Genomic DNA, 13237 nt, shown 5'->3' with positions numbered 1-13237 from the left:
ACAGTGGCATATACAGTCAAATTCTATTTTTCCATCAGTAAAAGGTATAGAATAGGTCTATATGTTGTCATAGCACTGATAGGCAGAGTCTTAAATCAGTCCCCTTAGTGGCTTAGCTTCCTACATCTATGATATTCAAATGACTGATTGGATTTTTAACGTAACATACAGTATAATTTATGGTGACATATGGACATAGAAATGCAAATTCAATAAATAAGGGTAAACTCCGTAAGTTCCATGAAGGACTTTATGTAGGTATGAAATTATGTATTATAATTAAGAAGAAGAAATAATTGGACTTAGCAGACAAGGAGTCGCATCCAAGTTGGTATCTCATTCTCAGCCATGTTTGTAAGCTTAGCTCTGTAGACTCTGAAGAATATAATAATTCAGTAGCCAAAAGGGATTCAGAACTGGAAACTCCATTCATATCCACTGCCAAAACCACATTCAAGATGGCAGGGGAAAGATTTCCCAGATACACCATGTTCTGAAATAACAAAAGGACAAAGCTAGAATGAAAAGGGGCAATAATCATAAATGTCCAGCCCAACTCCCTCACCTGTTTTTCCTTTTTAATGCCTGTGGGAAACCAAGAATTTCAGGGATAAAATTACTGGTTTAAAGTCACAGGGCTGTATTTGAATCTTGTCTATCTATCTCAAAGTATGCTGCAGATACAACTTTACATTTTAGACTTTCCAAGTCTTAAGGAGATCACACAATAGGTTTATCATCATAAATGTAATTAAAGTGTAGCCAAAAATCCTGATAATGTTTGAACTTCTCCATTCCTTTCTGCACAGCTCTCCCTCCCATTGTGTTTTCGATTGCTTCTCCTCTAGTTATTTTAGGAGCATACTTCTTTAAAAATGTCTTTTAAGTCCTGTGTTCACAAACTTTCTTGTCCTTTGTCAGCTTTATAATTTCCTATATTTTCTTTTGATTTGCTTGGGTTGTAAGGCATGTTAGCATATGAATCTGTATTAATTCCCTTTTGTGTGTTCTCTGGCATCCCAAAATACTGCGGCAAATGGAGACACTTTTCTTTATCTTTCCTTTCCTTCTACTGAACAGCTAAATACTCCTCTTAGGCCTCTCCACTGGATTAATTTAGCTAAGCTTTCCATCTGATGCTGTTTTGTTAATGTTAAATCACTTTTCCTTAACATTTCATGAGAATCAGCCTAGCAGCACATTCTGGCATGCCATCAGAATTAAGACACATCATGACACCAAATAATTATGTTATTTAGCAACTGCTCTTATCTGCCATCTCCTAATTTGTGTCACAATTCAGTCACCCAGAATCTGTGTTTTTGTTGTGTGTCAGCCACTACAAAGCTGGTGCTTAAATTATTTGGGTATATTAAACAAGGAGTCACATTTTGATGAGTTCTAAGGTCTGAATATCTGATTTGAAGTTTAGGACAGTTGAACATGGGAACTTAACTTTGAAACATTTGGCTGCTCACACCAATCAATTACATATTAGGCATAAAATACAACTGCTGAAACCAGAAATTAAAAAAAAAATTAGACACTGGCATCGGTGATGTTTTCATTTCCATGTAAATTAAAAAGTGTTTGAGTCCATTTTAATCTCCAGGTAATATTTCTAAACAATCCTTTGCAAGTTAAACCCTTTCAGTTAGTTGTGTAATGACCCCCAAATCATGTTTGATTAATAAGATCTAGGAAAGCATATCTTTAGTTATTTAATGTGTTTAAAATAGATGTTCCTCTTGTTTGTTGAAAGGGGTGTTAAAGGGGGCAACATAAAGGTACCCATGCATGACTTTTCCCTAAGCACCAAGAGAAATGTGCTTTCTGACAAAACATAGCAAAATCGAATTTATTTGTGCTTCCAACTGGTGATGCCACTTCATGTAGGTTTTCTTTTTTTTTTTTTTTTTCCTGCCTTACCTCCCATTGAACATATAAATTTAAATATACTGTGCTTAATGTAACTCAGTTCAGGAGACCAAAGAAATATTTGTCTGGAAATTATTTGTCTGAAGCTAGGACAGAGGCTAAGAAAATATTACAGATATAATTGCTGTGTTTTCTGTGAATCAGTTAATTAGAAACACCCTCTCTAGCCCCAACAGGGTCCACAATAACTTCAAAAGATTTTATGATGGCCTTTGTTAAAACTTTAGTTTTGTGATTGGAATTGTACAAAAGAATGATTAAAGTTTACTCTATATATTCAAGCCTTATCCTTGGTAAGTCTGATTTGAATTTATCTCTCCAGTTCCTGTGCTACTTTATACAGTGTCAGCAAACTAACAAAAAGTCGATTAGCCAAATAACCACTTTGCTTATACCTATGCCTAGCATTTATTTTTAAGCAAAGAGGTTATCTAAGTCACTTGCTGTTGGTTTGCTGAATTTACTGATAATATTAATAAATATACATGTAGACCTACAGAGAAAAGGCTAAGGATTTCAGAGTAAATGCAATCAGAAAGCATATTTACCAAGTACCCATGAATTATAGATATTTTTAAAGATTACCAAGAAGTCAAGAGTAATAGTTACCATTTTGGGAGCTCTCATTATTCTCTAGGCTTACGCTCAACATCTTTAATACATTTAAAACTTAATTCTAAAACAAATCGATGTTGTTATTATTACCATTATCCCCATTTACATGTGAATTTTACAAGGAAGTCAAGCACAGCCAAAAAGGGGGAGCCAAAACACAAAAAAGCAAGCTGACTTTTGAGTCCATTGTCTTAAAACCTCTATATTACTTGCCTCAAAAAACTTAGGCTTACAGTCTATTTAGAGACGGAAAACTTTTCTAAAAAGAAAATTATGATAAAGGAGCTAAGGCAGTATAGCGAAGCAGATTTAATCTTTTCAATGAATGGTGTTGCAACAACTGAACAGCTACATTGGGAAAAAAAATAAATTTTTAAATGAATCTAAACACAGACCTTAACACCCTTCACAAAAATTAACTCAAAGTGAATCATAGACCTAAATGTAGAACACAAAACTATAGAAATCCCAGAAGGTGGGGCACCTGGATGGCTCAGTGGTTGAGTGTCTGCCTTTGGCTCAGGATGTGATCCCAGGGTCCTGGGTTTGAGTCCCACATCAGGCTCCCCGCAGGGAGTCTGTTTCTGCCTTTGCCTATGTCTCTGCCTCTCTCTGTGTCTCTCATGAATAAATAAATAAAACATTTTTTTAAAAATCCCAGAGGATAAGGAGATAAGAGAAAACCTAAATGACCTTTGGTATGGCCATGACTTTTCACATACAGCAAAGGCAGACTCATGCAAGAAACACATAATAAGGGATCCCTGGGTGGCGCAGCAGTTTGGCGCCTGCCTTTGGCCCAGGGTGCGATCCTGGAGACCCGGGATCGAATCCCACGTCGGGCTCCCGGTGCATGGAGCCTGCTTCTCCCTCTGCCTGTGTCTCTGCCTTTCTCTCTCTCTCTCTTTGTGACTATCATAAAAAATAAAAAAAAAAAATAAAAAAAAAAAAACACATAATAAGCTGGACTTCATTAAAATTAAAGGGAAAAAAAACCACAACCCCTGCACTGTAAAAAGCAGTACCAACAGAATGAGAAGTCAAGCCACAGATGAGGAGAAAATATCTGCAAAATATTCTGATAAAGAACTTTTATCTAAAATATGCAAATAGTGATTAAACTCAGGGATAAAAAAATAACTCCAATAAAAAAATGGGTCAAAGACCTTAAGAGACATTTCACCAAACAAGATATTTAGGTGGTGAACACATATTTGAAGATTCTCCACATATTTCAGCAGGAAAATGCAAATTAGAATGAGATGCTGCTCCATGCCTATTAGACTGGCTAAAATCTGGAATACTAACACCAAATGTTGACTAAGATATGGAGCAACAGGAACTCTTATTCATTGCTAATGGGAATGTATTGTATAGCCACTTTAGAGAACAGTTTGGAGGTTTCTTATAATACTGAATATACTTTTTCCATGCAATCCAAATATCACACTCATTAATATTTGCCCAAAGGTCTTGAAACTTATCTCCTGCACACTATAATTCATAGTATTTTAATTCATAATTGCAAAAATCTTGGATGCAAATAAGCTATTCTTCAATAAGTAAATGAATAAAAAAACTGGAGCAGCCCAGGTGGCTCCGCAGTTTAGCGCTGTCTTCAGCCCAGAGTGTGATCCTGGATACCCGGGATTGAGTCCCATGTCGGGCTCCCTGCATGGAGCCTGCTTCTCCCTCTGCCTGTGTCTCTGCCTCTCTCTCTCTTTCTGTCTCTCTCATGAATAAATAAATAAAATCTTAAAAAAAAAACTGTGGTACATCCAGACAATGGAATATTATTCAGTGCTAAAAAGAAATGAGCTATCAAGCCATGAAAAGAAATGGAAGAATTTTAAATGCATGTTAGTAAGTGAAAAAAGCCTATCTGAAAGGTTATGTACTGTGTGATTGCAATTATACGGCATTCTGCAAAAGGCAAAAGTAGGGAAACAGTAAAAAGATCAGTGGCTGTCAGTGGTTTGGGGAGGGAAGAATAAATAAGCGGAGCACAGAGGAATTTTAGGTCAGTAAAAATACTTCGTTTGATACTATAATGATGGATATATATATATCATTACATATATTTTTCCAAACCCCAAGAATGTACAACACCAAGAGTGAATCCTAAGGTAAACTATGGACTCTGGACGATTATGATGATTATGATGTTCCTTGGTTGTAACAAGTGTACCACCATTGGGAATGTTGATAATATGAGAAGCTATGAATGTGTGGGGGTATATGGGAAATCTGTACTTTTTTCTTGATTTTACTGCAAACCTAAAACCACTCTAAAAAATCACTTAAAAAGAGAAAATTCAAAATACAAGGTAGCATAATTATTCAGGTAATGATTTCATAGGAAAAGTACTCACTCAGGATCAGAAAACATACATCCTGGCTATGGCTAAGTAAAGTATTAAACCTCCTTGCATATCAGTTTTTTGATATGGAAAAATTACTAATCTTTAATATTTGGAGAATGAGGAAGAGAAAATACAGTAACAAGGTCAAAAAGTTGCATGTTTTTGCCAGGTTCCCTGGGGAACAGCTAAAGGTGAGGCAGGTACATATGGGGCAACAATGCAGGATCATATTTTATTGCACTGGCCACTGACTCACTTTGAGAACAGAAACACACAGCTGGTAGTTTGGCATCAGTCTGACATACGAACTATCTCCAGACAGAAGCTCTGTGGGAACAGTCTTTGGAAGGAAAGAAAAGGGGACTGGTCTGCTGGCTGCCATTTTATGATGGGATTAAATTATTTGAGCCTTTGACAGCCAATGACACTGAGAGAACCAGGGACAATGTATAAGGTGTGTTTGTAATAGTGGGAATCCAGGGTATGCTTGGGAAGATGGATGGGAGTCACATAAGCAGATTAGAGGGCAAATCCTGTGCTACGTTCTTGGGGAAGAGCCTTTTTCCGGGTTTCATCTGGTAAGTCTGTGAAGGATATACTCTTAAAAAAAGATTAGCAAATTATGCACATTTGTTTTCTCTTTGGGACAACTCTCTTCTGAAAAGAATATCTATGCTCTGTCCTGAATGGCAGACAAGTAAAAGAGACAACATATTTAACAATTTCTTTCCTAAATTTTCTTGAATGTCCTGGTAAATGTTTTCTCTCATTTAGAACTGACTGAAGATTCTAAGTGTATTGTGTTTTACTGAGAATGATCTATATCATTTAGTAGAGGCTAAATTTTATTTTCTGTCACTCATTCAATCATGTCTCAAGATAGCACTTCTTTTTATTCTATTTTCATCTCTTTCTCTTCTTTGTGTGTGTGTGTGTGTGTGTGTGTGTGCGTGTGATCTCATTCTTGTTTTTGTTGTTAATGCTCTGATGGTCTTATAAAGAATGATAAAATAGGGTTGCATTAATCCATTGATTAAATCTTTATATTTTCCTTGGCCTGAGATGTGAGCTATTTTCTGTGTATAATTACCATTAGAGCCATTTAAAGTTATTGACTTTAAAAGATGGAAAAGAGAACGTTTACTTTAATTTAAATGAGCTAGCTTTGATATTTACTTGTTTGTTGATTATGTCAGTCATTTTTTGTAGTTTGTTAAAACAAGGAATTATTAAGAGATAGTTTACTAAATGACAGTGAAATTGGCGTAGATATCACACCTTAGCTATGATAATCAGGTGCTAAAATTATTAAAATGTAATATCAATATTTGATCTAAAATGGAATCCAGTGGGACATTTTACCTAAAACCTAAATTGTGTAGAGTCAGAATTTATACACACTTTTCTACTTCATATCTAACTCATTTTAATCCAATCTATTTTGCATTTTCTAGATATCAGTAAAATTAGACCGTCAATTAAAATTTCATGGTCTACAGTATTATCTTTAGACAGAACTGGAAGCAATACTCCAGTTAATAATCTAACTACAAAAATAGCAGTATTGCTCTAGTTTCAGCAATAAGAAGTTATAATTGCCCAATGCCCTAATTTCTTTTAGTTTAAGAAATTTAGCTATTGGTAACCTGCATCCTCAAACTTTGTGATGGACTATCGTTGATACCAAATAAACAAAAAAGGAGCCTTCATTACTTCTGATTCATGTGGGATCTAGGTATACAGATTTGTTTTCTGTATGTAGGTTAACCAAAGATTGGATATATAGATTCACTGAAGTCATAAGTAAATGAGAATGGTAATCTCTTTTATATTTAGGAGATTTATAATAAGCAGGTTATCACATGCCACCCAGGTAGCAAGGATAAAAACATTCCACATTAGTCTTTCTGTAATTCCTCAGAATGACATAAAATTTGACATGTTTCAGGTAAAAGAGTCCTATGAGTTCATTTGATTTGTAATCCATCTTCCGGGTATTTCATTCACAGTAACACATCAGGTAAAGGCAAAGGATCTGAAATCAGGCAAATGGGTAGACTATTACTTTTGTTTCCTGTTTATGCCATGAACATTCCCGATAGGAAGACTGAAATGGATGTTCAATTACTTCACATAGTGTTCCTTCAATTTATCAGCTAACCTTAAAATGCTTACATATGTTGGTGGCTGCTATCCACGTTTTGTTTTCTAATACCACCATAAAATCTACCAATGTCACCTGTCAGAACAGCTTGTACTTCTGAATTTCTATCTTTTTTATGCCCAGAATGCAATTAGAGGAATAATATAGTATATCACAAATGCCAACTATTAATTTTTCAAATGTTGTGTGGTCATGATACATCTACACATGTAAATGTCTTCAAATTCTAATTTTTACAGAACATTTTAAATGCAAATGCCTCAATTTGTGATTTAATCACCTAAATAGAGTACTAATCTTTGGTAATTTGGGGGAATTTTTTTTTATTTGATAGTGAAAACAGCTGAAATATTCTAATTAAGTGAACATTTGAGAATAGAGACTTGGGAGAAAGGGCGTTTATTACTTAACTATGAATCGATTATATTGGAAGTGCTAAGGAGGAAATATACATTCAGTGTAAGTTGAGTTTCAGAACCCAGTGACACCAAACCCAACACAGTCCAGGGACAGATAACCATGTTAGTTAAAACCTCAAAATGTACCACCGAATCCAATCAGACAAAAGAGTTTTAAGGTATCAGGCATGAGTAGGAACCAAAATGAGAATCAAAAATCCAAGTCTGAATCATGGAGGAGAGCAAAGGCCAAAGACTAGTAGTATCACTGAAGAGTAAGCATGAGAATAACAGCTGGCATTTAATTAATTCAATTATCATAGCAACCCTATTTCCCTTCCCAAAATAAAAATAGAACATTGTGGCTCAGGAAGAGCAACTTGACAAGTACACAGACAGGAGGTTGCATGAATTCAGCGGAGGGTCTTGGGCAGCGAAACTTACTGCTGGGAACAGTCTTCCTGGCATTCGGCTCCTTTCAACAAGCCTGGCATGTACCTCTCGGGTCTCTTTGTTCAAAATGAAGTGTGACAAAAGTTCATGGAGTTACAGAAGTGCCTATATTCCTTGGCAGATTGAGAAACTGGTTCATTAAAAACCTACCTATTGACTGCTAAGTAGCAGTCAGGCATAGTGCTAAGCTAAGCATTTTAAATAGTTTATATCATTCACTCCTCATTACTCTTTGACACAGGCAATATCAGTATCCACATGGTTCCAATGAGAAGCTGAGGACCTGGAAAGTTGAGTAACTTGGCCCAGTGGTTACAAATATTTAATGTTAGGGCTAAGAGTCAGTAGCAGGCAAAGCAGTTTGACCTGAAACTCCTTGTGTGATAATAACTCTGCTAAATAATACCCTCTTGCATAGGATGGTATAGAAAGGAAGAAAAATAATTCTTAGTATTGCCATTGTTATCGCCTCATGTTTGTGGTCAGACTCTCACATAGTAGGGAATATCAGACTTGCCTTTAAGATTTCACAAAAGTTGAGAACCCTGAGAAAATGTGCATGTGGACTCTCTGACAGTGAGAGTAAGAATCTTCAATATTAAAGATTATTCTGTACAAAGATATATACATATATAAAATAAGTAAACCGCTCAAATTTGTGTTCTTAGTAACTATCCTATTTGTAAACTATGCTTTGGAAACTTGAAGTGAAAGAGCACTTGCTCAAATAGTTGCTTCCTGGTCCATAGAGAATGACAGGTTGCAATCTTGGCCCTATACTATCTAGTGAGTAATGTGAGTGAAATAGTGCTTTTTTCCTTGTCTCAGTTTCCCCATCAGGAAAGTTGGGCATTTTAACAATAGTGAGCTTAAAGGTTTGACTTAAGTATTCAGTGAGTTGACATTTATTATACAATTAGTAGAGAGCCTGCGTAAAGTTGACTTGTAACAATAACCTCCTTGGACTTTGATCACCGAATTTAATCATAGAAAAGTGTGTTCTTGGGACACCTGGGTGGCTCGGTGGTTGGGCGCCTGCCTTCAGTTCAGGTCTGATCCCAGAATGCGGGATCGAGTCCCTCATTGGGCTTCCTGCGGGGAGCCGCCTTCTCCCTCTGCCTGTGTCTCTGCTTCTCTCTCTCTCAGTCTGTGTCTCATGAATAAATAAATAAATCTTTTCAAAAAAGAAAAGTGTGTTCTTGGTAATTAACACCCTATTTCTCATCTTTCTATTATATAATATTGTGCTTGAATTCGGTAGATATTAGTAAGTATTTGCTGAGAAAGTTTAGAAGGAAGAAAGTCTTAGCATTGCTCCATTTCCATTTATATATTTAAATTGCTATTATTTTTTGTCCCTTTATCTGTTTCACCCAACACCCCCCTGCCCTCCCACCACATGCTTCCCCTCTGGTGACCACCAGTTTGTTCTCTGTATTTAAGACTCTTTTTTTGTTTGTCTCTTTCTTTGTCTGTTTTGTTTCTTGCATTCCACATATGAGTGAAATCATATGGTATTTGTCTTTCTCTGTGTAGGTCACTTAGTATTATACCCTATAGGTCCACTCCTGTTGTTGCAAATGGCAATATCTTTTTTTTTTTCGCTAAGTAATATTCCTTTGCATATGTACCACATCTTCTTGATCCATTCTTCCAGGGATGGACAGTTGGGTTGCTTCCCTACCTTGGCTATAGGAAGTAATGCTACAGTAAACATAAGGGTACATATATCTTTTTGCATTTGTGTTTTTGTTTTCTTTGGGTAAATACCTAGTGGTAGCATTACTGGATCATATGGTAATTCTATTTTTTGAGAATTGATTGATTTTTTGAGGGATTCCATACTGTTTTCCACAGTGGCTGCACCAGTTTGCATTCTCATCAATACTGTACAAGGGTTCCTTTTTCTCCACATCCTCACCAACACTTGTCATTTCTTGCCTTTTTTATTTCAGCCATTCTGAGTGTGAGGTAATATCTCATTGTGGTTTTGATTTTCATTTCCCTAATGATTAGTAATGTTATTATGTTATTATGTTTCTGTTGGCTGTTTGTATGTCCTTTTTGGAAAAATCTATTCATGTCCTCTGTCCACTTTTAAATAGGATTATTTGGAGTTTTTGGTTTTGATTTATATAAGTTCTTATATATGTTGGATATTAACCACTTATTGGATTATTTCCTTTACAAGTATCTTCTCACATTCAGCAGGTATCCACTTATTGGATTATTTCATTTACAAGTATCTTCTCACATTCAGCAGGTTGACTTGTCATTTTGTTGATGGTTTCCTTTGCTGTGCAAATGCTTTTTATTTTGGTATGGTCAGTAGGCTAATTTTACTTTTGTTTCCTTTGCCAGAGGATACAAAGGGAAAAAAATGTTTCTATGGCTGATGTCATAGAAATTATTGCATATATTTTCTTCTAGGAGTTTTATAGCTTCAAGTCTCACATTTAGGTGTTTAATCCATTTTGAGTTTATTTTTGTATACAGTGTAAGAAAGTGGTCAAGTTTCATTCTTTTTCATGTAGCTGTCCAGTTTTCCCAGCACCATTTGTTGAAGAGACTGTCTTTTCCTCACTGCATATTCTTGCTTCCCTTGTCAAGGACTAATTGACTATATAATCAAGGGTTTATTCCTGGGCTTTCTATTCTGTTTGTAAATTGCTATTGAATTTTTAGAAGACGTACTACTTTAAATGATGCTCACATATTTTCATTTAGGCTTTTATTGTCTATTAGCATTGTAACCTCTGCACTAAGTCCTAATATAAATATAAATATATATGGTATGTAATCCATTACTTTATTGCCTATGGTTCCCTCTCTATAGCTATATTCTCTTAGCTAATTATTCACAAAAATCTTTATTTTTATCACTAGGATGTTTTCTCAATTTTTTTGATAGTCAAGCTTATCTATACTTGTGGCTGTGTTTTGTTTTAAATACCAAAGAAGCTATATGAAATCAAGATAAAATATTTTAATATATTTTATTAATATGTCCTTTCTATTACTCCAGATACCATTTTAAACTACCTTTTAGAATACTCCAAAAGAAGAATTTAAAAAGTCAGTCTTTATATTTATCTATGAATATTACCAAAATGATGAGTTAAAATGTTCCAGCTAATTTTTATAGGTGCATTCTTCCTTCCCTGAAAATGTCAACTGTTTAGCACAGTTTAATTTTAGTTATTTGGTCTTTCTTTCTTTCTTTCTTTCTTTCTTTCTTTCTTTCTTTCTTTCAATTACTTCTGCTAAGCCATATTTTAGTACACGACAGAACTGGGAATTCTCAGGGCTTTTTTCTTTACTATTTTTCATTTAATTATTCTACATAAAATTAGGTCTATGATTATGTGGTTTCATTCCATCTATGTTATCATAGATTAAGTTTTCTTACTATATTTTGCCATCTCTTGTTAATTAAAAAAATTAAATGATAAGTTGAAATATTCATACTCTTTATCATGTTATGTTTCTATTAATAGTTAAATTTCTGGTTTTCTATATCCTAAGTTGCTATGGAGAGTTATTTTTTATAATCTGTTTTTAATAAGTGATAAATCAGTTTGGTTACTGATTTGGTTATTTTCATAAAGTACTTAAATCTAACCTTTTTTATTTTTTATATATTTTTGCATATTGGTCTTATGAGAACAGTGTGGATTCTTGCTTAGAGATAAAGATAAGCTTACAGACTAAAGTTTAACTTATAATTAACTGATCGATGCTTCACAAACCTTATTGTGCATGCCAATCACTGGATATCTTGTTAAAATGCAAAGTTTGATACAGTAGGTTTGGAATGAGACCACATTTTGAGAAGTAAACACAGATGACTATTCTAAGGGCATCTAATGATGATTCAACAGGAACTTCTTAAACATCATAATTAACATGAAGAATTAATCTACTGCAAGTAACTATGGATGTTCTGGAAAGAGGATGAGTGCTGGAGATAATCAGAAACAACTTTCAATTTATTCTCTAATATTTACTAGCTATTTACTCTTGGACAGATTATAATTTTTCTCGGTCTGCTTTCTCAGTATTTCAGTCTTAGGCACTTGAGAAGTAACGGTTGACTGATTAAGATTTCAACAGAAATAATAAATTTCAATGATGACAATTTCAATTCAATTTAACAAACATTATTGAACATATACCATGAGCTTAAAAAAGGTAGTAATAAACCACTCTTTACATGAATTGTTCTTTTCTGAAAGCTAAGTGAAAAATTGTATGACATATAAACATTGGCATTGCCAGCTGGGAAATTTGTCTGATGGCCTCTAGATACCAGCAGATAAATATTTTATATCATTTAAATGGTTTTATTGGCCAAAATTTAACATTTCTATGTTGCTGAAAATTCCTGGGTTTTCCTTAATTCTAGAGATAAGTGATGCACCCAATTGCTTCTCACATTGATCTCTTCTAATTAAATCAGTTTCAGAATTATGTTTGGCCTGGAGTTTGCTGCGTATTAGAATAGCTTTACTATTACAGTGTCATTAATGGTATGATTCAACTGTTAATGTAAATCGAGATCAAGAAATCTAGACATTTCAGAAAATAAATGCGATATCAAGTGTCTGCTGCTGGGGAGTACTCCAAGATAATGACTTAAACAAAAATCTGATTATATGCCATGGAACATTCTAAACCCAAATGTGTCCCCAGCTACTCACTTGATGAGAGAATGTGGAACACATCACTAATAATAAACCCAACATCAGGAGCTGGCTTCAGACAAATTGTAGTTGGCTGATATTCCCTAGGTTTCAAATTGGGTAATTAATTATATTAGCTACATTTTGTGTGATACACATATTAGGCACAATGATATGTTTGCAATGAAACAAATACTGTTTGGTATTGTTAATGGATATGACATGCATGGCAGTTGTTATTATGTCTTTCTTTCTTTTAAAATTACTGTTGTGACAAATTAGTTTTCATCACTTATTTTTGCACAACACAACCCTGACTACCTACTAGTATTTTAAAAGCATGTTTTTAAAAAGTTGCTAATTATATTTATAAGACATAAAATTTGGCACGTGCTTTAAGTTTTCCTTTTTTTTTTTTTTGTCTCTTTATTAAAACATTTGATGGTGATTTTGTCAAGAAGCCAATCTTGGGGTTTCCCTGATTACAATAGTGGTCTAGTATTTGCTTTTGATTATTTCTGAGTTTCAGAGAAAACTTAAGAATCATTTTATGGAAAAAAAAGAATCATTTTATGAAAGATTAGAACTTCTTATGCAGCCATCCCTTTATTATGTGCTGTGTTT

General features: G+C 34.5%; 1 protein-coding gene across 1 annotated transcript in view; it reads left to right on the top strand.

Annotated features, from left to right (window-relative positions):
• Window positions 1–13237, top strand: part of CNTN6 (contactin 6) — a 275835-nt gene that overhangs the window by 213509 nt on the left and 49089 nt on the right. The gene's annotated exons all lie outside the window — the stretch shown is intronic.

The sequence above is a fragment of the Canis aureus genome, chromosome 19 (genome assembly GCF_053574225.1).
Source record: "Canis aureus isolate CA01 chromosome 19, VMU_Caureus_v.1.0, whole genome shotgun sequence".
Classification (NCBI taxonomy): Eukaryota; Metazoa; Chordata; class Mammalia; order Carnivora; family Canidae; genus Canis; species Canis aureus.
This window is presented reverse-complemented; position numbering and strand designations above follow the sequence as displayed.